The sequence below is a fragment of the Podarcis melisellensis genome, assembly GCF_964234715.1.
Source record: "Podarcis melisellensis genome assembly, chromosome: 4".
NCBI classification, from domain to species: domain Eukaryota; kingdom Metazoa; phylum Chordata; class Lepidosauria; order Squamata; family Lacertidae; genus Podarcis; species Podarcis melisellensis.
In genome coordinates this window covers 65,127,732-65,148,848 of record NC_138531.1, presented here as the reverse complement: position 1 = coordinate 65,148,848, position 21,117 = coordinate 65,127,732, and the positions used below count along the sequence as shown (strand labels likewise).

Sequence of the window (21,117 nt, the reverse complement as noted above, 5' to 3'; positions counted from 1 at the left end):
GTTCAAACTACACATGAGAAGAGCTGATGTGGTCTAGTCGCCATTGCCCCACTGATATGCTCACTGGGTATGACCACCAGCTTACATATTTGGTGATCATGAGAAAGGGTCATATGAATGTAGTGCTCCTACATGAGAGTGGTTCCTGACTGGCCCATGATCAGAGGCAGATTTAGGTCAATGCAACCAGGAAAGCCGGGTGCAAGGATGTTGTTCCAGCACTATGTGCCAGGAACCCTGAGCCTTCAGAGCCCCACCCAGAGCACAGCTGTGTGTATTTGTGGGTACTGGACATCCCAAACTGATGTATGGGTCCTAACTTGTATTTAATTAAATATAAAAGTAGGTGAGTCTAGGTAACATATGAGAGACTGGGGGGAGGGAATCTTCACTATTGCATTGTTCATTATTCTTAAAGTTGACACAGTTATTAGTGTTGATTTTAGTATCAATTACAGCAGTGTAAGTTATTAGCAGAAGCAGTTACAATAGATTTATTATTTTGTACTGTGGCATGGCAATATTTCAAGTATAAATTGACTTTCCTCTTAGTAGAAATAGCCCCTTGAACACGTTTGTGTGTGTGATATTCGTTCTCCGCTACCTGCTTAATAAAATGAACTCAATATTTTATGTCTTCAGATTAAGAATAGGATGCTGCCTTTTACCAAATCAAATGATTAGTCCATCCAGCTGAGTATTGCTCACACCGGCTGGCTGTAGATCTCCATGGTTTCAGACAGGGGTCTCTCACAGCCCTACCTGGAGATGCTGGGGATTGAACCAATGTCCCTCTGCATGCGAAACAGATGCTTCACCACTGAGCTATGGCCCTTCCCCATGGCACCACCCCAAAATAAGAGGAAATCAAATTAAAAGTTGCTCATAATAGCAATGGCTAAAAAGTAGGAAATGCCTCACTGTGTAATATCATTACCAAAAATAGCTAACAATAGAAAAAGAGAGTGAAATCTTATCCTTGTGTTCCTCGTAAATTATTTAAAAAAAGTAATGGATGCTGTGCATACAAAGCTCCTTCTTAAAGCCTTTTGTAAATGGGTGCTACCAAAAGCAATGGCTCAAGGAAGAATCCTCCTCATAAAGTATTTAAAAGGCTTACTGCTTGCTCCTTGAAATAAATAGTTGGAATCCATTAAGTTAATACATGAGGTTTGTATTTTTTAAAAAAGAAAAAAGCAGATTACTTTCCTGCTGATTGTACATTCCAGTCATCATTAGAAGATGAAAAATTAACATATTTCTTATGCAGTACAAGGAAAATAAGTTGTTTCGTAAGGACTTTGATAAGCGGAATAATTTACAGTATCTTTTCTAATAGTAAGGTTGCATATTTGCTTTATATCATGGGAAAATAAATCCTATTTAGTATGCATGTCCCAAACAGGACAATTTCAGTGAGACTGTTAGTTCTTATGATGTATAATATTAGGATTATGCTTCTATGAAAGAAACTATAGTTGGTTATTTGGTTATCAGTATATGGGTGATTGCAGTCTCAAGATCCAAGGGATGATTTCAGCTAATGAGTCTTGTCAGTGTAAACCCAAGCAAAGGCTTCATCTCCTCCTCTATGTGCCCTTTATGCCCCCCCATTGGCTTTCAGGGGCTAAAGAGAACAACCCAGAACAGCATGTACGGTAGGGACAGGGAGGGGGTGGTAGAATGCTTCTTTATTTGCAACTCATAGTGGTTGTTAAGACTGGCATACCTATGGATGTGTTCAGCTGCTTGAATGAAGTACCTCAGTAATGACCGCCCAGGTGTGGTCGCGCGCAGCCCCTTGGATCCCAGTGCAACTCCTGGTAGTTCAGGCTGGCTTCATCCTCCCCAGACTGGAAACCTAGAGGTCTCCGCCTACCTCAGCCAATCACCCAATCCCGCCTGGGGAGGCATTGCCCGGGGATTAGCCAGGGAAGGGGAGGGACCATCCTGCCCACACAACGGAAGGTGAATCTTACCTGTGAAGCGGCAGTCGGCTCCAGAGCTTCTCCCACCCTCCTCTCCCTCAGTTAAGTCATCTTTTGCTTGGTTAACCTCTTCTTCACAGGTATGCAGGTGCTGCTGTGTCAGGGTCGCTGTTGAAGGGCCAGAAATGAATTTTCCTGCATTGGCAGGTTTTGCTTTCCCCATAGCAAAACTTCACAACTTTGGTGGTTTCGAGCCTTGGGCATAATCCTTTAGTCTATCTTCCTAAATTGGGGGGGGGAGTGAAGCTGTGACCCACGCCCCCCTTGCGGCGGTGATCCCAGGGTTCCCCTTTAAAGGGGTCTTGAGGGGATGCATTGGCCATATGCCAAGAGGTTGTCATTGCTCTCCACTCCAACGGGGAGGGGGGGCTCTCTGCTTGAACATATGTTCTCCAGAGCCAGCCCAATCCCCACACATTCTGGATAACCCTGAAGTCTTCCATATCCCCAGCTGGGGACTGGGAAGGATAAAGGCCCAATGCCTGAGCCAAGGTCTCACTACATCTGAAACTTAATAAAGTTGTGGCCAATTTTAATCCCATAGCACATTGTCTTGAGTCATTATTCTGCTCAGGGGGTTGTCTGGGCTTAGGAGGGACTCCACCTGTCCATTCAAAGGGAATAAATTTTACAGTTTTGGTCTAGGTTTAAAAAAAGAATAGAGACACTCCAAAAATCGGAAAATTCCATTCACATGTTTCCAGCTGTGGCACAGTTTTTTGAGAAAGATCATACAGTAAGTTTTGGTTATATCAAAGGAGATGTTATGAAACATGTGGAACAGCTGATAACCATTCAATGCCTATTTCGCCCAAAAATTGTGTGAAGGTTTACAGTGGATACAGTCATGATTTACTTTGAATTAACTCTTTTGTGACATATGCTTAAAAGGGCAATTTCAGCAACTATCATTGCCAAAGTTTTGGAGTTGGGTTAGTAAAGAAAATCCAGAGTTGGCAAGTCTGCTGTCATCTGCCCTTGCCCCCCTGCTCATCATCTTGGCCAGTAGGACACATAATTTTCCTAAGTGTAAATATGCCCTAAATGACAAGCAATGGTGAAATAGATGGACACTAAATGACAAGCAATGGTGAAGTAGATTTATAACAATGCAAGACTGTACTGTACATGTTTACTCTGAAGTAAGTCCTGAAACTTAGTCCCAAGTAAGAAGTGCTACAGGAATGCAGCCCACATTGCTAACTCAGTTTAAAAAGTAATAACAAGAAGGAAGGAATGTTGTACTAATGTTCTAGAGCATGGGTAGGCATCTGGCCCAATCGCCTTCTAAATCTGGCCCGCGAACACTCCAGGAATCACCATGTTTTTACATGAGTAGAATGTGTGCTTTTATTTAAAATGCATCTCTGGGTTATTTGTGGGGCATAGGAATTCGTTCATTTCCCCCTGAAAATATAGTCCGGCCCTCCACAAGGTCTGAGGGACAGTGGACCGGCCTTCTGCTGAAAAAGTTTGCTGACCCCTGTTCTAGAGGAAATCAACCTGATTGTGCCACATCCATTTTCTTCAGGAGGGCTTCTGTGGGCAGCATGGATTATTCATAATCTTCAAATCTGAAGATTTCCGCCCACCTTCGTTTTATCATAACAAAGGTGCCAAATTAATAACTGTGATGGGTCATTAGAGAAGATAAGTAAAAAAGCAGCATTAACAAAGAAAACATTGTGGTATCGGTAACATAATAGGCATTCCTGTTTTTCCATAATATGATACAATAGGAAACAAAAACAATTACAAAGTTTTCCAAAGCTACAGCAATCCAGAACAAAGTATTGCTACAGGTCTATAAGTGTCCACGAAGTTCCCACTGTTTATTCACTCAGAGCTATTGCAGTTTTCATATTGTCAGTTAAGAGGTCTTACACATCTGTTTTGAAGCATTCAAGCAGACATTAGTCATATGAAGTTGACTCATATGCTGACTCATTTATCTTGTATTCTAAAAATTAGAATTTATCAAGAAGCCACATTTTATTGATTGAACAGGGGGGGGGATTTATTCTGTGCCACAAAATGGAAAAGTGATACAGTTGTAATAACAATTTTTAGCAAATAAAAGATACAGTACTGTATCTGTATCTTTTCCCCTATGGGGAGAAACACAGCTTAGAGAGGGAATGTTTTGCATAGAAAAAGGCAGAATGGAAAGGGTTAAGGAGCTATATTTCTTATTTCCTCATTCCTCTACACAGACTTGTAGTCTCTTGTGTATGAACACTATGGAGGAAAGCTACTCACACACCTAGTCACCTCTAGTTTTAGTGTTGTTGTTGTTATTTATTACCCACTCTTCACTCTTAAGTTCCCAAGGGGGTTACAATATTAAAATACAATATTTGAAACAGTTTACAATTTACAATTAGAACCTACTGAGAGTAGATGCATTGGAGCTATTTTCAGGTGACATTTTTGATAGCAATTATTTTACTCAAACTCATTTTTCTATTTTCTTTTAAAACAATAATTGCCTATAATGAGTAAATATTAGGATACAACTTCATTGATCAAAGCAGTAGGGTTCGCCTTTTATCAACACAGTGCAAATGGCTGTTAGTGCTGTTCCTTGTATGAAAAGAAACTAGGCAACAGAACAATGATTTGCAAGAACTTCAGAATCGACTAAAGAGACTGATGATAATGGTTATTATGATGATTATATGCCATGCACTGGAAAGGTTTCTTAGTTTTGAGAGCAAGTTGGCCTGGGAGATTGTTCCAAGCACGCTCTCCCCACTTCTGACATTGTTCTGCTTGTTTAGCCCTTGTAAGCGACTGTAGGTGTTCAGTACTGCTGAATGTCATCTGAATGTCAAATGCAAAAACCTTTGATCAGTTTGCCAGCATCTGTTTTGTCACTTTTTCCTCCAAGTGGGTAGTATTATTAGCAGTATTAGTATTATTAGTATTAGTATTAGTATTATTCATACTATTAGCAAACATTTAGAATAGCAACACAGTATTAGGCATATAAAATAGAACTGAAATTATTCATGTGCAATAACTTTGTCAGAAAACAATACTCATTGGAGAGGCAGTTTGATGGAGCAGAAAGAATAGCTGCTGTGAGACAGTAAACTATAGTAGTTAGCACCAAACAGGTGAATCTGTGGTGCTTCAGAAAAGGGGAGAAGGAAAAAGAGAAGGTTTTTCTAGTGTATGTGCTGGCATCAAAGAAGGCACAGTCAGTGGGTAGTGGCAAGGCAGGGAACAAAGAAGCTGAGTAGCAAGAGAGCTTCTATAGAGGGGAAAGAAAGAAAAGAACAAATACTGTGTGTAGAACAACATATTTTCCCCGCAGTCTTCTACTGTTGTTTGCACAAAGTAGGGGCATATTTATTGCGCTCCACTTCCTGGATTTTATAGATCGGAACCAATATGTCTCATTTAAGAGGTAGAAAAGCCCTTTGCAGATGTTCATATTTTGTGCACAGTGGGTGGCTGGTGTCCAAATCATGTCAGGCTGCTGATATTCATGCACTGGACTCAACATTTGCATATGGATTCTGTGCAGTTAGAAGCCAAAGAACATAGGCCAAAACCTATATGATCCACATCTTATCTTTGTGGTATATACCAGATGTGCTTTACACATGTAGGAAGATATGCAGATACCAAGTTGAGTGCACTATGGGGACAATAGGGGCAGCAAGAACCCTATTTCATCAATGACGCATACAAATTGAACATCTGCACAGATTGTGTCAGAAGCAACTGGGTAGTAATTATTATTATTATTATTATTATTATTATTATTATTATTAATACCCCGCCCATCTGGCTGGGTTTCCCCAGCCACTCTAGGCGGCTTCCGAAAGAATATTAAAATACTGTGATACATCAAACATTAAAAGCTTACCTAAACAGGGCTGCCTTCAGATGTCTTCTAAAAGTCTGGTAGTTGTTGTTCTCTTTGACATCTGGTGGAAGGGTGTTCCACAGGGAGGGCGCCACTACCGAGAAGGCCCTCTGCCTGGTTCCCTGTAACTTGGCTTCTCGCAGTGAGGGAACCGCCAGAAGGCCCTCGGTGCTGGACCTCAGTGTCCGGGTAGAACGATGGGGGTGGAGACGCTCCTTCAGGTATACTGGACCGAGGCCGTTTAGGGCTTTAAAGGTCAGCACCAACACTTTGAATTGTGCTCGGAAACGTACTGGGAGCCAATGTAGGTCTTTCAAGACCGGTGTTATATGGTCTCGGCGGCCGCTCCCAGTCACCAGTCTGGCTGCTGCGTTCTGGATTAGTTGTAGTTTCCGGGTCACCTTCAAAGGTAGCCCCACGTAGAGCACATTGCAGTAGTCCAAGCAGGAGATAACCAGAGCATGCACCACTCTGGCGAGGCAGTCCGCAGGCAGATAGGGTCTCAGCCTGCGTACCAGATGGAGCTGGTACACAGCTGCCCTGGACACGGATTTAACCTGTGCCTCCATGGACAGCAGTGAATCCAAAATGACTCCCAGGCTGCGCACCTGATCCTTCATGGGCACAGTTACCCCATTCAGGACCAGGGAGTCCTCCACACCTGCCCGCCTCCTGTCCCCCAGAAACAGTACTTCTGTCTTGTCAGGATTCAACCTCAATCTGTTAGCTACCATCCATCCTCCAACCACCTCCAGACACTCACACAGGACCGTCACCGCCTTCACTGGTTCTGATTTGAAAGAGAGGTAGAGCTGGGTATCATCCGCATACTGATGAACACCCAGCCCAAACCCCCTGATGATCTCTCCCAGCGGCTGCATGTAGATGTTGAAAAGCATGGGGGAGAGGACAGAACCCTGAGGCACCCCACAAGTGAGAGCCCAGGGATCTGAACACTCACCCCCCACCACCACTTTCTGAACACGGCCCAGGAGGAAGGAGCGGAACCACTGTATGACAGTGCCCCCAGCTCCCAGCCCCTCAAGACGGTCCAGAAGGATGTTATGGTCGATGGTATCAAACGCCGCTGAGAGATCCAGCAGAACTAGGAAACAGCTCTCACCTTTGTCCCTAGCCCGCCGGAGATAATCAAGCAGTGCGACCAAGGCAGTTTCAGTCCCGTGATGAGGCCTGAATCCTGACTGGAAGGGATCTAAATGGTCCGCTTTTTCCAGGCGTGCCTGGAGTTGTTCAGCAACCACTCGCTCAATCACCTTGCCCAAGAATGGAAGATTTGAGACTGGGCGATAGTTGGCCATCGTGGCCGCATCTAAAGATGGTTTTTTAAGAAGCGGTTTAATAACCGCCTCTTTCAGCGGGTCTGGGAAGGCTCCCTCATGGAGGGAAGCATTCACCACCCCACGAAGCCCATCGCCCAGCCCTTCCCAGCTAGCTTTTATAAGCCAGGATGGGCAAGGATCAAGGAGACAGGTGGTTGGTTTCACTCGTCCAAGCAGCCTGTCCACATCCTCGGTGGTAACAGATTGGAATTGATCCCACGCAATTTGACTAGACAGGACTCTAGCACTCTCCCACCCCGGCCCTGCTCCCAGGGTGGCATCTACCTCCTCCCAAATCTGAGCGACTTTATCTGCAAAAAACTTTGCAAAATCATTGCAGGAGATCATGTGGCCCGTACTGGGTTATATGTGATTGTTCAGGATCCCAGTCATATGCTGCCCTGCCCTCTTCCTGACTAGCATCCCTCTATGTTCATTCACTTCTTTGATTGCCTTGTTAACAAGAGAGACCGTGATCCACTGCTAGAACTTTGTAAGGTTAGCATGTTAGGGGTCCTGATTTCAATTCTTGGCATCTCCAGTTAAAACGGATAGCAGGGCTGGTAAGACCCTGGAGGGCTACTGCCAGTCTGAGCAGACAACCCTGGACCAACAGGTCATTGGTCTGAATCAATACAAGATCACATCCTAATTTTCTTTGCTAATCCATACAGAAGCTGAATCTGAGTGTGTCACATTTCAGAGCCTGCCTATTTCATAATGCAAGGTTTCCCCATTCTTACCCCCTTCAGCAAACTGAATCAAATTATGAATCCAAATTCTCTGAGGTATATGAATGTATGAATGCCATTCAAACAGGGGACAGTCCACTGTAAAGTAAGATACATGGCCACCGTACAGTGAAGATTAAAAATGCCAATTGGAGAAAATAAATTCAGCTATTCAAAGAGCTTTCGGAAACTTTTGTTTTGTAATTAGCAATAGTTATGGAAAATACTATGTAGAAATAGCTATTGACACAAAAGATTGTGTTCTTTACAGAGTGGAGGCAGGGAGGAATAATTATAACAGTGTTCTCTGTAATGTTTCATTTAATTGAAGGGGCCTTTTGAGAACAACACAAAAACAGAATTTTTCACCAGACTCAAGGTTTCTCATGGTACATTTGGTATGAATGCTATGAATGTCAATAAGGAAGCTTCAACCCATAGCTCTTTAACAGTCCATAGATAAAAAAATCCAGTGTCTACTATTTCTTGTAGTTACAGCCAGCCAGAGCATCCTTCTGTTTCAGAAAGTGCCCAGAAATAGCACATCCTGTTAAAAGCCTTGAATTATTTATGATATAAGAGGTCTTCAAAAGTGCAGGACTGCAAAATTGCCATTTGATTTTCCTTTGCAATGCTTTGTTTGTTTACATTGACCCCCATTTAAGAGGTGCTAAAACAACTGGGATATTGGCCAAGGTGTTTTCTTTTCTTTCCATTTTTGTGCTTCACAATTTTGGAATACCTAAAGCCAGGGGGGAGGTTCAGATATTTCCACATGAACCTGCACACACGCATGCAATCAGAAATTGTCAGGATCTGGGCCATGTATCTTTGCTTCCTTTGTTTCAGACAGTAAAGATGTGTGTTCTTATTTTTGTTGATAAGAACCCATTGACCACCACATTAGTTTCTTTAAAAGAAAAGGGGGGAAGGTTACCTATTTCTATCTCATTATGAAGGCAACCTTTAAAGAAAATTAAAACCCAAAAGAAATCAATTCATACCTAGTCAAAGCAGTGTTGCTTTCCCCCAAAATCACAGTTACTGTTAACAACATCACCCGCGTAGATGCACAGATGTGAAAACTATACATGATGTACCTTGCCTAATGTAGCACATGCTGTGCTGTTCAGTTCAAAAGCAGAGGTACTGACAGAAACGATGCAAGGAGAGTCAAACAGTTCAGCGCCTGCTGTTCACTTGGTGCATGAAATCATCAAGCAGCCTTGAGATCCTAGAGAAGTTTACCCACTGACTATGAAAAAGGACAACATTTTAATCACAAAACCTTATCCCATGCCCTCTATAATTTGAGTAATCAGTCCTCTTCCTCACAGAGAGCCAATATAATTTATTGTAAACACAGCAAATAATTACATAATTCTAAAAAGTCAACAGAGAGGCAGATTTTATGGCAAATTTTTACAAATAGTCTTCCATTTCTAAGCAACTTGGGTATTGTGTGGAAATGCTTGGATAACTGACGGGAATAGGTTTTAGTGCTACATCTTCATATCCATGAAGAGAGCTGGGATAGCACAGGAGAATGTGTGTTGGGATTGACCCCAGAAGACTTGAATTTGAAATTCTTCTCTGCCATACTTGTTGGCAAGCCACTGTATTTAGCATCAGTCCCCAGGAAATGTTAACGTTACCACGGAGATGGAATGAAGCTGTACAGCATAAGAAGTGCAAAACGCTTTGTACATTAAGACAATGAGCTTTGCAAGCACAGCTGATCTTCTGAATACTTCCCACCACCCTCCAAAAACAACCCCTTGCACTGCCCACAAATTGCTGTCCTAGCTTGGTGCTACTCTGGGGGTAACATTTTATATAGCACAAGGGGCTGCTGTCCTGAGGTGCAGGGAATAAAAAAATGAATCCACTGCACCTAAAAATGCACCTAAAAATCCTTAAAATGCTGTAGAAGTTATAATAAAAAACAAGCTTGTATTCCCATGCATCTCACTCGACATTAATCAGCCTTTTCATACTTCATTCTAGAATTGCCCTTACTAGGCAACAGTAGTTCATTTTAATTTACTTGACAATGAAACCACAGCCTACCAATCACCAAGTTCTCTTATTTGACAACCAGATCGGAAGTTCTGTCTTTGTGTGAGCAGGTGAGAATTCCTAAAGAACAGAACGTTCCCTTTGCCTTACCTTCTCTTTCTTATCTACATGAATGTGTATGTCATATGCAGGCATTGGAAAAGTAGGGCTCTATTCAGCTAGTGGGAAACCTCCAACCTGAGGGCCTAATTTGGCCCATCAGGCTTCCCTATTTGTCCCACATCACACCCACACTGTGACACCAGGTACAGGACAGGTAAACCTGAGAGGCCAAATTGAAAAGGAAGGTTCAGGAGTTCACTCTAAGTACACTCCTTTCCAGCCACTGGTAGAGTTTAATGCTTTTTGAATTTGAGACCTTTTTTCTGTCAGCCTGCAGTAACTGAAAGAAGTGTCAGATTGCAAAAGCACCAATTCTGAGGAGGAAAGGAAGAAATGGGGGGAGCCATTTAGAATGGGCTACTAATTCTTTCTCCCATTCCATAATAATAATTTTACTATTTATACCCCACACGTCTTACTGGGTTGCTCTAGTCACTCTGGGCGGCTTCCAACATATATAAATAAAACTTCCCTATACAGGATTGCCTTGAGATGGCTCGGGTCAGATAACTCCATACCCTCCAACATTTCTCCAATGAAAATAGGGCCGTCCTAAGGAAAAGCAGGACATTCTGGGATCAATCAGAAACCGGGACGGCTTCTCTAAATCAGGGATGGCCCTGGAAAATAGGGACATTTGGAGTGTCTGCTTTTTAATATATCCAGTGCATTTTCAGAGATTACTGAACTGAGGAGAAAGAGGGAACATATGCTTCTTTTACAGTACACAGAAGAGACTTCCCGCAGAAACTGCGCTTGGACTATTAGGCAGAATGTTCCTATAATCCCAGCACTAGCAATTGCTTGTACCCCAGGACAACAGTCAAACTAATTTGGATGCAATTTAGCCAGATGGACACACTTTATTTACATGAGATTTGAATGCTAGGAGCAGTATTTCTTAGTAAACATCTATTGTGATTGGTTTCTTCCTGTGAACATATACCTAAAATGAAGTGCTTAAGGTGATCTAGCTGAGTGTTCAATTAACATGCAAAACTAAGAAATAACCTTTCTAGACAATTTTGGGACTGTTTCAGATTGAAAGGGAAACTATGTATAATTATTACATGTTTTTACAGTGGTACCTCGGGTTAAGAACTTATTTCGTTCCAGAGGTCTGTTCTTAACCTGAAACTTCTTAATCTGAGGTACCACTTTAGCTAATGGGGACTCCCATTGCCGTTGCACAATTTCTATTCTCATCCTGAAGCAAAATTCTTAACCCGGGGTACTATTTCTGGGTTAGTGGAGTCTGTAACCTGAAGCGTCTGTAACGTGAAGCGTCTGTAACCCAAGGTACCACTGTATTCTAAAATTTTCATAGGGTGCTTTAATTTTATGTGAATGTGTTTAAGGAACGTACACTTAATTCCTGAATGCAAAGGTTACTATAGCAACCTTAAGAATTTCAATATTTTAAAATTCTGTTTATTCTGAAATATTTTTATCTCATCTTTTGTATGATCCATGGAACTCACAACAGCATTTTGAAAACAAAGGGCTGGATCTAGAGGTCACGCCTGCTGGGAAGAGCATTCCCTGAGTGGGAGGTAGCATTCGGTGCTGCAGGGAATCAGCAAACGTTTCCCACCACCCACTCTGCCAGCAGGATCTGTTCACAGGATAAAAAGCCTTTTCACCCACAGATGGCAAAGTCTGAATCTAATCCCAAATCCAAACCAGTCTGGAAGGTAATAGAGGGTCCAGGCTCTGAAGGGTTTAAATGTTTAGGTCTGACACCTTGCACTCGATCCAAAACCTAATAAGCAACCAGTGCAGCCACTAAATGATCAACAATGCGCATCCCACATGTGTTGGACTGGAACCTGGAGATCAGGGTTAAAATCCCCACTTGGGCATGAAACTCACTAGGTGAACTTGGGCCAGGCACTCTTTCTTAGCCCAACCTACCTCATTGGGATGTTGTGAGGATATAGTGAGGAGGGAAACATGTAGATGACCATATCATAGACCAGGGCTGTTTTTTCAGTCGGACCTCAGTTCCGGCACCTCTCAGGTGGGAACCATTGCCATTCTTTTATAGAACAAGGGAGATGTTCGTGGTGAGTTCCAGTACCTCTTTTTCTATAAAAATTGCACTGTCATAGACCATAATCATTGGTCCATCCGGACCAGTACTGCCTGACAAAAAAAACTCTCTAAGGTTTCCAGCAGGGGTCATTCCCGTCACCTGTTACCAGGTTCTTTTTAACTCAAGATGTCATTGACCTTGGGGCCTTCTGTAGGCAAAGCATATATTCAGTCACTGAACTGGGGTCTATTATGGTAGTGGTTTTCAACCAGTGTGCCGTGGGACACTGGGGTGGCTTGAATGATGGTCAGGGGTGCCACGAGCGACACTGGCCTCTGTCCTTTTTTCCTTCCCTCTCTCCTCTGATGCCTTCTTGAATCTCTGCCTCCCAAAGGCTCGCACAGCTGTTTGTTGCAACAGCCCTGGCTACAAGCTCAGCAGGTGAATGGTGCCTCTGGGGCTGGTCAGAAGGTGCTGGCTGTCAGGAGCTGAGGTGGCCTTGAAGTAAACAAGCAAGCAGGCGAGGGAGCCCAGCCAGTCAGTCCACCAGCCCTTGCTGTTGGGAATGGACAGACAAGTCCCAGGTCCCTGGGAGGCAGTGTAAGGAGGCACTTCTCTTTGGGGCAGCGGGGGCAGCTCAGAGACCAGGGGCTGCAGCAGCTGCTGCCCGGAGGATGCCCAAGGAGAGGGGAGAGTGGAGGAGGCTGAAGGAACACTCCACAAGGGAGGATATTCAAAAAAGAGTGAGAGGCTGCAGTGGCGTAGCGTGGGGGGTGCAAGGGGGGCCGGCCGCACCGGGCGCAACTTCTGGGGGGGCGCGCTCGCTGCCTCCGGAGTCGCCCAGAGCCCCATGGCAGCGGCTCTCAGCGCTCGCTGCGGAAGGCGCGCCAGGCAGCCCCTCCTCACCGACGGGCAGCGTTCACCTGCGGGGCTCGGCCAGCGCGCAGGGCTGGCCGCATGGAGTTGCCGGGGAGCCGCCGCCGCCTGCCATGCCGCCCTGGCTGCTTCAGCCGCGTCCGACAGCCGGCTCGAGGCTCCTTCCGGCTGGGTCTCCCGATGGGGTGCTGCGGGCGGAGGCTTCGGCACCAAGCGCCACGCCACCCACCCGCCCCGACGGGGCCCGCCCACCCGCGCCGGAGGCTGGCCAACCCACTGGCCCCAGAGGCGCCCCCTCCCCGCGCCAGAAAGAAGCCGCGTCGGGGCTAGCCGGGCCGGGGAGGGAGACCGAGAAGGCTGCGCCGCGACGCCCAAAGACGTGCGTCTTGGCGCAAAGGGGCCCGCGGCACCCAGACGCGGAAGGGACCCTCTCCCCCTGACCCGCCACTGAACTGCAATTCCCAGCTCCCTTGGCAAATCCCAGTGCCCAATCCCCAAGATGCTTTATTTGAGGCAGGGGTCCTTTAATTGCAAAAACAACACCACGGAGGGCAGTAGTCACTACGAAGTTTGCCCCAGAGTAGAGCCGTCAGTATTAATGACCATGGTTAGGGGTTAGGGGCGCAAATTACTTGCCTTGCCCCGGGCTAGGGGGCGCAAATTACTTGCCTTGCCCCGGGTGCTGACTACCCACGCTACGCCGCTGAGAGGCTGCCAGCTTATCAGGCAAGTGGTTACATAACTGGGCTCCTGAGCCCCACAGGGGGGCCGCAAAAGGAATGTCAAGGGAGTCAAGGACTCAAAAAGGTTGAAAATCTCTGTTATTATGGTATTCATTATGCCTCTCAACACCATTTGCTGGGAATCACAGGTGAGGAAAGTGCTATTGTGCTCATGTCCAGCTTGCAGGCTTCCCATAAGTATGTGGTTAGCCTCTGTGACAGGGGGCCGTGAGTGCTTTGGCACCCACAATAATATATATGTGGGGCTGAGCCCCCACAAAGTCAGTGGACAAAGTTTAAGCCCTTCAATGCAGGCACCCACAATCTTCAGTGTGAGGTGGCACCTATGCTCTGTGTGAACAGGAGGCATGGTTAGATGGGCCATTAGCCTGATCCTGCAAGCTCATCTTAGGTTCTTATGCTCTTTTCCCATGAGCAAGAGACAGATGCCTTTGGAGAAACAGCCTTGCAGTATTCATGCTTAGCAGATATTATGGGGATACAAAATCAGGCACACAAGCCTCTGAAATCCAGCAAGCTCTCTTAGCAGTGCAAAAAATTTTCCCTGTGCATTCCTAGCAGCTACTAATTCATATATTTTTGTAATACCCCTCCTACCACCCACAAAAAACCCATATGTTCTATGCATTACAGTACATTCTGTATGGCTGAGGACAGATATATTTTAAGGACTTCTTACTACAGCCACCTGCCTTATCTGTGCTAGTCCCATTCACTTGCAGCCTCTAATATGCCTAGAAGGGAAGGCAACTCCTTCACAAAGAAAGGGAAAGGTGGCATATAAATGGCATACAGTCAGAAACATGACTGTTGCGAAATGAAATCATTTTTTCTTTATGTTTTTTTAAAAATCCTTATAATAGTAAATTATTTAGTTGAATAGATAAAAAGAAAGAGAAATAACCAGGGCTAAAGCACATATCAAAAAAGAAAAGAAAGCATTACATAGGTCTGTTTATCTCTGTTCTCATGGTTCCAGTTACAGATAGGTAGCTGTGTTGGTCTGCCATAGTCAAAACAAAAAAAATTGTATTGTTTTCTGGTTTCCTACTGACATCAGGAATCACAAGACAGAGAAACCAGTAGGAGAACACTTCAATCTCCCAGGACATTCTATACAAGATCTCAAAGTAGCTGTTTTACTACAAAGGAATTTCAGAAATAGACTGGAAAGAGAAGCTGCTGAATTGCAACTTATTACCAAACTTAAAACCATGGAGAGACCTGGTCTGAACAAAGACATTGGATTCTTATCTCATTATACATGACAAAGCCATTTTTCACCTTCTCACCCCTTGCTTTTTCCTGTAAGACCTATTGCAGTAGTCAAGAGTCGTCAACAGGCTCATCACAGCTATCTGCCAATCACCCATTCCCACCACCCTTCTGAGTAATACCCCTCCCCACCTTCTCACTATATAGAAGGGTCTGGAAACTTCTGTTTCAGTGTATCTGAAGAAGTGTGCATGCACACGAAAGCTCATGCCAAGAACTAACTTAGTTGGTCTTTAAGGTGCTACTGGAAGGAATTTTTTTTGTCTGTTCTCATGCTAAGTACTATTTCAGTTTTACTTTTCTGATGAGAATGTTCCACAATACATTGTTAAACTAATAGGTTATAGAATATAAACATAAACATCTCATGAGCAAGATATGCTGATGACATACTAATGTGTCATTGTCATCGTTATCATCACCCCAGATGATGATGATTTAATATGATGTATGGTCAGGGACTGATGACCTGATGATATATTGTTCAAAGAATTATACATGTATATAAAAGTGGAAAGAGACTTGGCTGATTTATAGGATGAAAGGTCCCTTGATTCTATATCTAGGGTATGCTTATATATTACACAGTCCCAAGGTGCTGGGAAATGTTTTAGAGGCCTGTCCAGCACTGTAGCAAGTTGCATTGTATGAACTGGATTCTAAGATGCTGTAAATCAGACCAATCTCTACAGACCTCTGCAGCACACATTAATTTAGCAGCAGCCAACATAACTGAATACAACAGTATTCATTAAAAAAAGATAAAAGAGCACAGATAAAGAGTTACCCTGAAAGTGTCTCCCATTCACATACCTGAAACTGATACAGTTCTACAGTATTATTTAATCCCAATTTTGTCCACATTTCCATGCCAAAGTTTTCATGATATGAGTAGGTAGCCGTGTTGGTCTGACGCAGTCGAAATAAATAAATAAATAAATTTAAAAATTGTCCCTTAGCACCTTAGAGACCAACTGTTCAGGGTACAGTGGTACCTCTGGATGTGAACGGGATCTGTTCCGGAGCCCCGTTCGCATCCTGAAGCGAACGTAAGATGTGACTGCGCGTCTGCGTGAGTCACTTTTCGCTGCTTCTGCACATGCGCGTGACGCCATTTTGAGCGTCTGTGCATGCGTGAGCGGTGAAACCTGGAAGTAACACATTCCATTACGTCCGGGTCACCACAGAGCGCAACCCGAAAATATTTAAGCTGAAGCGTATTCATCCCAAGGTATGACCGTATAAGCTTAGTTGGTCTCTAAGGTGCTACTGGACAATTTTTTTTTCATGATATGGTCACTCTATGATTAAACAATTTGCCAGTGATATTTTTCAGTGAACTACAGAATTTGCCCCTTTGTACGGTATATAGAAAGCATCAATGTTTGTGGCTCAATGAACTAGAAGTAAGATAAATTTATATACGTCTCTAGCTATGTTGATGTGCCATACAGAATAGAGACTTTTGAGGCTTTGGTATGATCTGCCATTCCATCATCTTAGACAGTTCACCGATCTAAACAATTAACTCTAAGAGGCAGTTAGCAATTACAAGCATCTGGGATGAGTGCTAATCTCCTTTAGGGGACTGAAACTGATTTTTCCAGGCTGAGTCTGATAGAGTGTGCAGAAGGAACAGGAAAGCGGTAGATCTGGATGTTGAAGGTGAATCTGGCACCGTCTGTGGATGGTGCAAAAACCAAGAATAAGGATAGTTTTCACCGGCTTCCTAGACCTAGCATTGCTCTGTCCCATTCACAATCTGTTGACTGAGGGAAGAACATCCTACTAGGCTGCCTGTGGTTTACAGTTCTATTCCTATTACTGATTCTCACTGGCTCAGAATTTCTTAGGTAGACCAAAGTTGTAGTAATGGCCTGAGACACTTCGTTTTTATCATTGGCCTGCCCTTTGTGTGACAACTCTGAAAAATGGCTGAGGACCACAATACCTCAAGGACCACCTCTCCCCATATAAACCGACCTGGACTCTGCGACCATCATCTGAGGCCTTTCTTTGTGTGCCCCCTCCACGAGAGGTCTGGAGAGTTGCAACACGAGAATGGGCCTTTTCTGCAGTAGCTCCCCATTTGTGGAATGCTCTCCCCAGGGAGGTTCATTTGGTGCCTTCATTATACATCTTTAGGCACCAGGTGAAAATGTTCCACTTCAACCAGTCCTTTGGGTGATTAATATTCTATGACCTTTTAGTTTTAACTATCTAGTATGTGCTTTCCCCCCTGTATTTTTAACTTGGGAACTGCCCTGAGATCTTCGGATGAAGGGTGGCGTATAAATTTACTTAATAGTAATAATAGTGGACTATGTGGCAGTGCTGCTAAGCATCTCTCAGAAGTCGCAACTTGTAAGGCTTGATATGGTAATATTGCATTTCATTTTCATTTTTTTCCCTCCACCTTTCTCAACATATTTAAATGTTAATATAATATTGAGAAAGATGGAGGGGAAAATGAAAATGAAATGCAAGATAAGGCACAACAGAATGGTTCCCCGTCTGTTTCCCAGAACTGCAGACCTGAGAGCAGCCTATATTCTTGCTGCTCTACATCTCCCCATCATATATCAATCACTTACCTTTGATACTATTGCCATTTGCTTCATGCTTGTTACATTTGTGCTACAGTCCTGACAGCTCGCATAGTCTGTTGACATGTAATGGCCATTAGAATCGCTGAGCATGTTCACTGATTGTCCAGTATCTCCCGAGACAGATGGATCCCAACCCAACACAGTTCAGTGATACAGTTTTAGTAGGTGTTGTAGCAGAAAAGCTAGTGGCAGTTGGTAGGGCGGCGTTGATCACCTGGCTTCACCAACATGGAGATCGCCACTGGTAACCAAGAAGGAGAGGGGTGAGGCAGCGGGGAGGCTGGTGTGCTGTAGGAGCATCAGATGCCTGGTGAGTGATGTCACCCCATCCTGCCACATCCTACTGGCCATAGCTGTTAGCCGCTGGGTAGCTGCAGATATGGGCACATGTGCAACAGTGGAGCATGGTCTCAGCCTTCCTATTTCACATGTGATAATGCTGCAGGTTAGAGAGCTACAATTTGTGTTTATAGAGAGCTGGACTATGAGAACCAGGAAAACTTTGATTTCAGTCATATGGGTCCTGCTGAAACAATATGCTGCTCTGCTTGAGTGATCTGGCACTCCACTTACTCATTAGATAAGGAGTTTGTGGCAGCACATAGTGGCATCTTGTCTCTGAGCTGCAATCAAGAATAATTCAGGAGGCAGCAGATGAAAACAGACTACATCATAAGCATTTGAATAGTACCATTACTGCTGTGTTATAACAGGAAAGCAAAATTAGCATTTCCCCAAGTTCATTATAAATTTAAGAAATGAGGTAAAATTCAGCATGGCTTCAGAAGGCAAGAGGGGAAATGCTTGCTCATATGAAGTTTTACCATATGAGGATAGTGACAGTTTTGATCGATCGACTGTAGAAATTACATGTGGGTAACAATGGATATTTATTTTAATTTAATTTAATGTGATGGAGCACATTATATACAATAGAGTTTAATAAATATTTTTAATATGAGTATTATCAGAAAGAAGATGCCCAGCAGGGCTAGAGTTTTTTATTACTTTGATCGAGTGCTGGAAATATTATTTTAGCTGTGCAGAAGCAAATGCGCCCTTCTATTATTCATGAACAGATCTTATTTAGTTTCAGCCTTTCACTTTTCTATACAAAAAGTGTAAAAGACTTTTTACATTAAAATATACTTTACAAAAGTAATTAAGTAATGAAGTTTCCCATTCCTATGCATATAATGACTTACACAAGTAATTCATTGTCTGTATGAATATTAACAATATAATTTCCTTTTGCTATTAGCAGTAACATAAGAGATTGTCTTATGTCACGATGCTGAGCATGAATAGATGCACCTTTATGAATTTTGTTAATTCTGTTTTGCCATTCCTTTTTCTGTTTGTTTTCCTAATATACAGGAACATTGGTATGTACTTTATTGAAAATAATCTAGGCAGACATTCTTCAGAGTGATCAAGTGCTTGCCTTGATTGGAAGTGCTACTGCAATTCTGAATTGGAAATTAAGCACAACCTTAAACAGGATCAGAAAAACACATGAAGCAGACATTGATGTAGTTGTAGAAAACGTTTTCACCATCCTTCCAATGCACTTGCATCACTCAGGATGGCTGACAAGAATTAAACATAAAACAATTCCACAAAAGCCATAAAAACAGCAGCAGATTAAAGCATTCTAAAAATGAGGGTCTGCTGCAGAAAAATCATCTGCCTAGCAAGATAAATGCTCACTGGAACAGGAAAGTTGTAACTAGTCAGTGAAAAACAATAAGAGAGTGGGGCAAAGGATTAGAATACTAGGGAGAGCTCTGCTGAATTAGTCCAATGTCCCATCAGCATCATGGCCTCGCAGTTGCCAACCAGATACCTCCCCTTTAGGCTTTTTATATATATATATATATATATGCAGGTTTTGGTGTCCTCGGGTGTCTTCCCGTGTAAAAGTTGGGGTGTCTAGGCGACGTTTCGACGAGGTCTCACTCGTCATCTTCAGGCTGGTGCTTTCGGCTTCTTGTTACTGGAACAGAGCAGGATCTCAGTGTTTGAGTTCCTATAAATACTGTTGAGGGGGTGTGGTGTATAGCCTCCAATGTTCTGGGCAGAGAGGAAGTTCCCAGGCTAGTGTGCCTTTTCTTCTTTTGTTCCTTAATTACTTGAGGGATATCTTGAGTGATTTCTTGAGTGATATCCTGAGTACCACTTAGGTGGGTCATTAGGTGTGGATTAGTTGCTAAAGTCTTTGTGTCTTGACCTCTTGAACTTTGTGAAGAGTTTTTCTGAGAAGATGGCTGTACTGCACTTAGTTGTGCTCTGGCTTGGCTTCGTGTATAGGGGCGAGCTGTGGTTTTGTGGCCTGTGTCAGCCAGATCTGTGTAGGGATTGCAGGGGGGTGCAGCATCCGGAGGTGCCACCATGGTTTGGCTACTGGATGGTGTCTGTAATTTATCTGTGGAGAGAGTCTGGGTTTGGGTCTGGTGTGGTTGATTGGTGATAGCGTTCTGTGTGCCTCTGGATCTGGTGTCAGTTTTTGTGGGGACACCAGATCCAGAGGCACACAGAACGCTATCACCAATCAACCACACCAGACCCAAACCCAGACCCTCTCCACAGATAAATTACAGACACCATCCAGTAGCCAAACCATGGTGGCACCTCCGGATGCTGCACCCCCCTGCAATCCCTACACAGATCTGGCTGACACAGGCCACAAAACCACAGCTCGCCCCTATACACGAAGCCAAGCCAGAGCACAACTAAGTGCAGTACAGCCATCTTCTCAGAAAAACTCTTCACAAAGTTCAAGAGGTCAAGACACAAAGACTTTAGCAACTAATCCACACCTAATGACCCACCTAAGTGGTACTCAGGATATCACTCAAGAAATCACTCAAGATATCCCTCAAGTAATTAAGGAACAAAAGAAGAAAAGGCACACTAGCCTGGGAACTTCCTCTCTGCCCAGAACATTGGAGGCTATACACCACACCCCCTCAACAGTATTTATAGGAACTCAAACACTGAGATCCTGCTCTGTTCCAGTAACAAGAAGCCGAAAGCACCAGCCTGAAGATGACGAGTGAGACCTCGTCGAAACGTCGCCTAGACACCCCAACTTTTACACGGGAAGACACCCGAGGACACCAAAACCTGCATTCCTGTACCCGTGAAAATCTACGAAAGCATATATATATATATATATATATATATATATATATATATATTACTTACTTCTGAAAACCTTGGGGTTCCAAAAGTCTTCTAATGTCTCTCTATTGGGCATGGAATGTGCCATGTTGGTGGCATAAACTGTAATGTACTAGAGATTACTTTGCCAGGTGTGTGTACTCTCCTCCAAGCAGTCTTACGCCACAATAAATCTGCAAGTGCTAACCATGTCTGATCAGAAGTATGTCCTATGGAATTTAATGCAAGGTTACCAGATTTTTTTCAATGAATCCAGGGACACTTCATTGAAACGAGTCA

The 21,117-nt window shown here is 43.7% G+C and overlaps 1 protein-coding gene across 3 annotated transcripts in view; it reads left to right on the top strand.

Moving 5' to 3' along the window:
- The window catches only part of EPHA6 (EPH receptor A6), a 333,490-nt gene that overhangs the window by 304,676 nt on the left and 7,697 nt on the right, over positions 1-21,117 (top strand). The gene's annotated exons all lie outside the window — the stretch shown is intronic.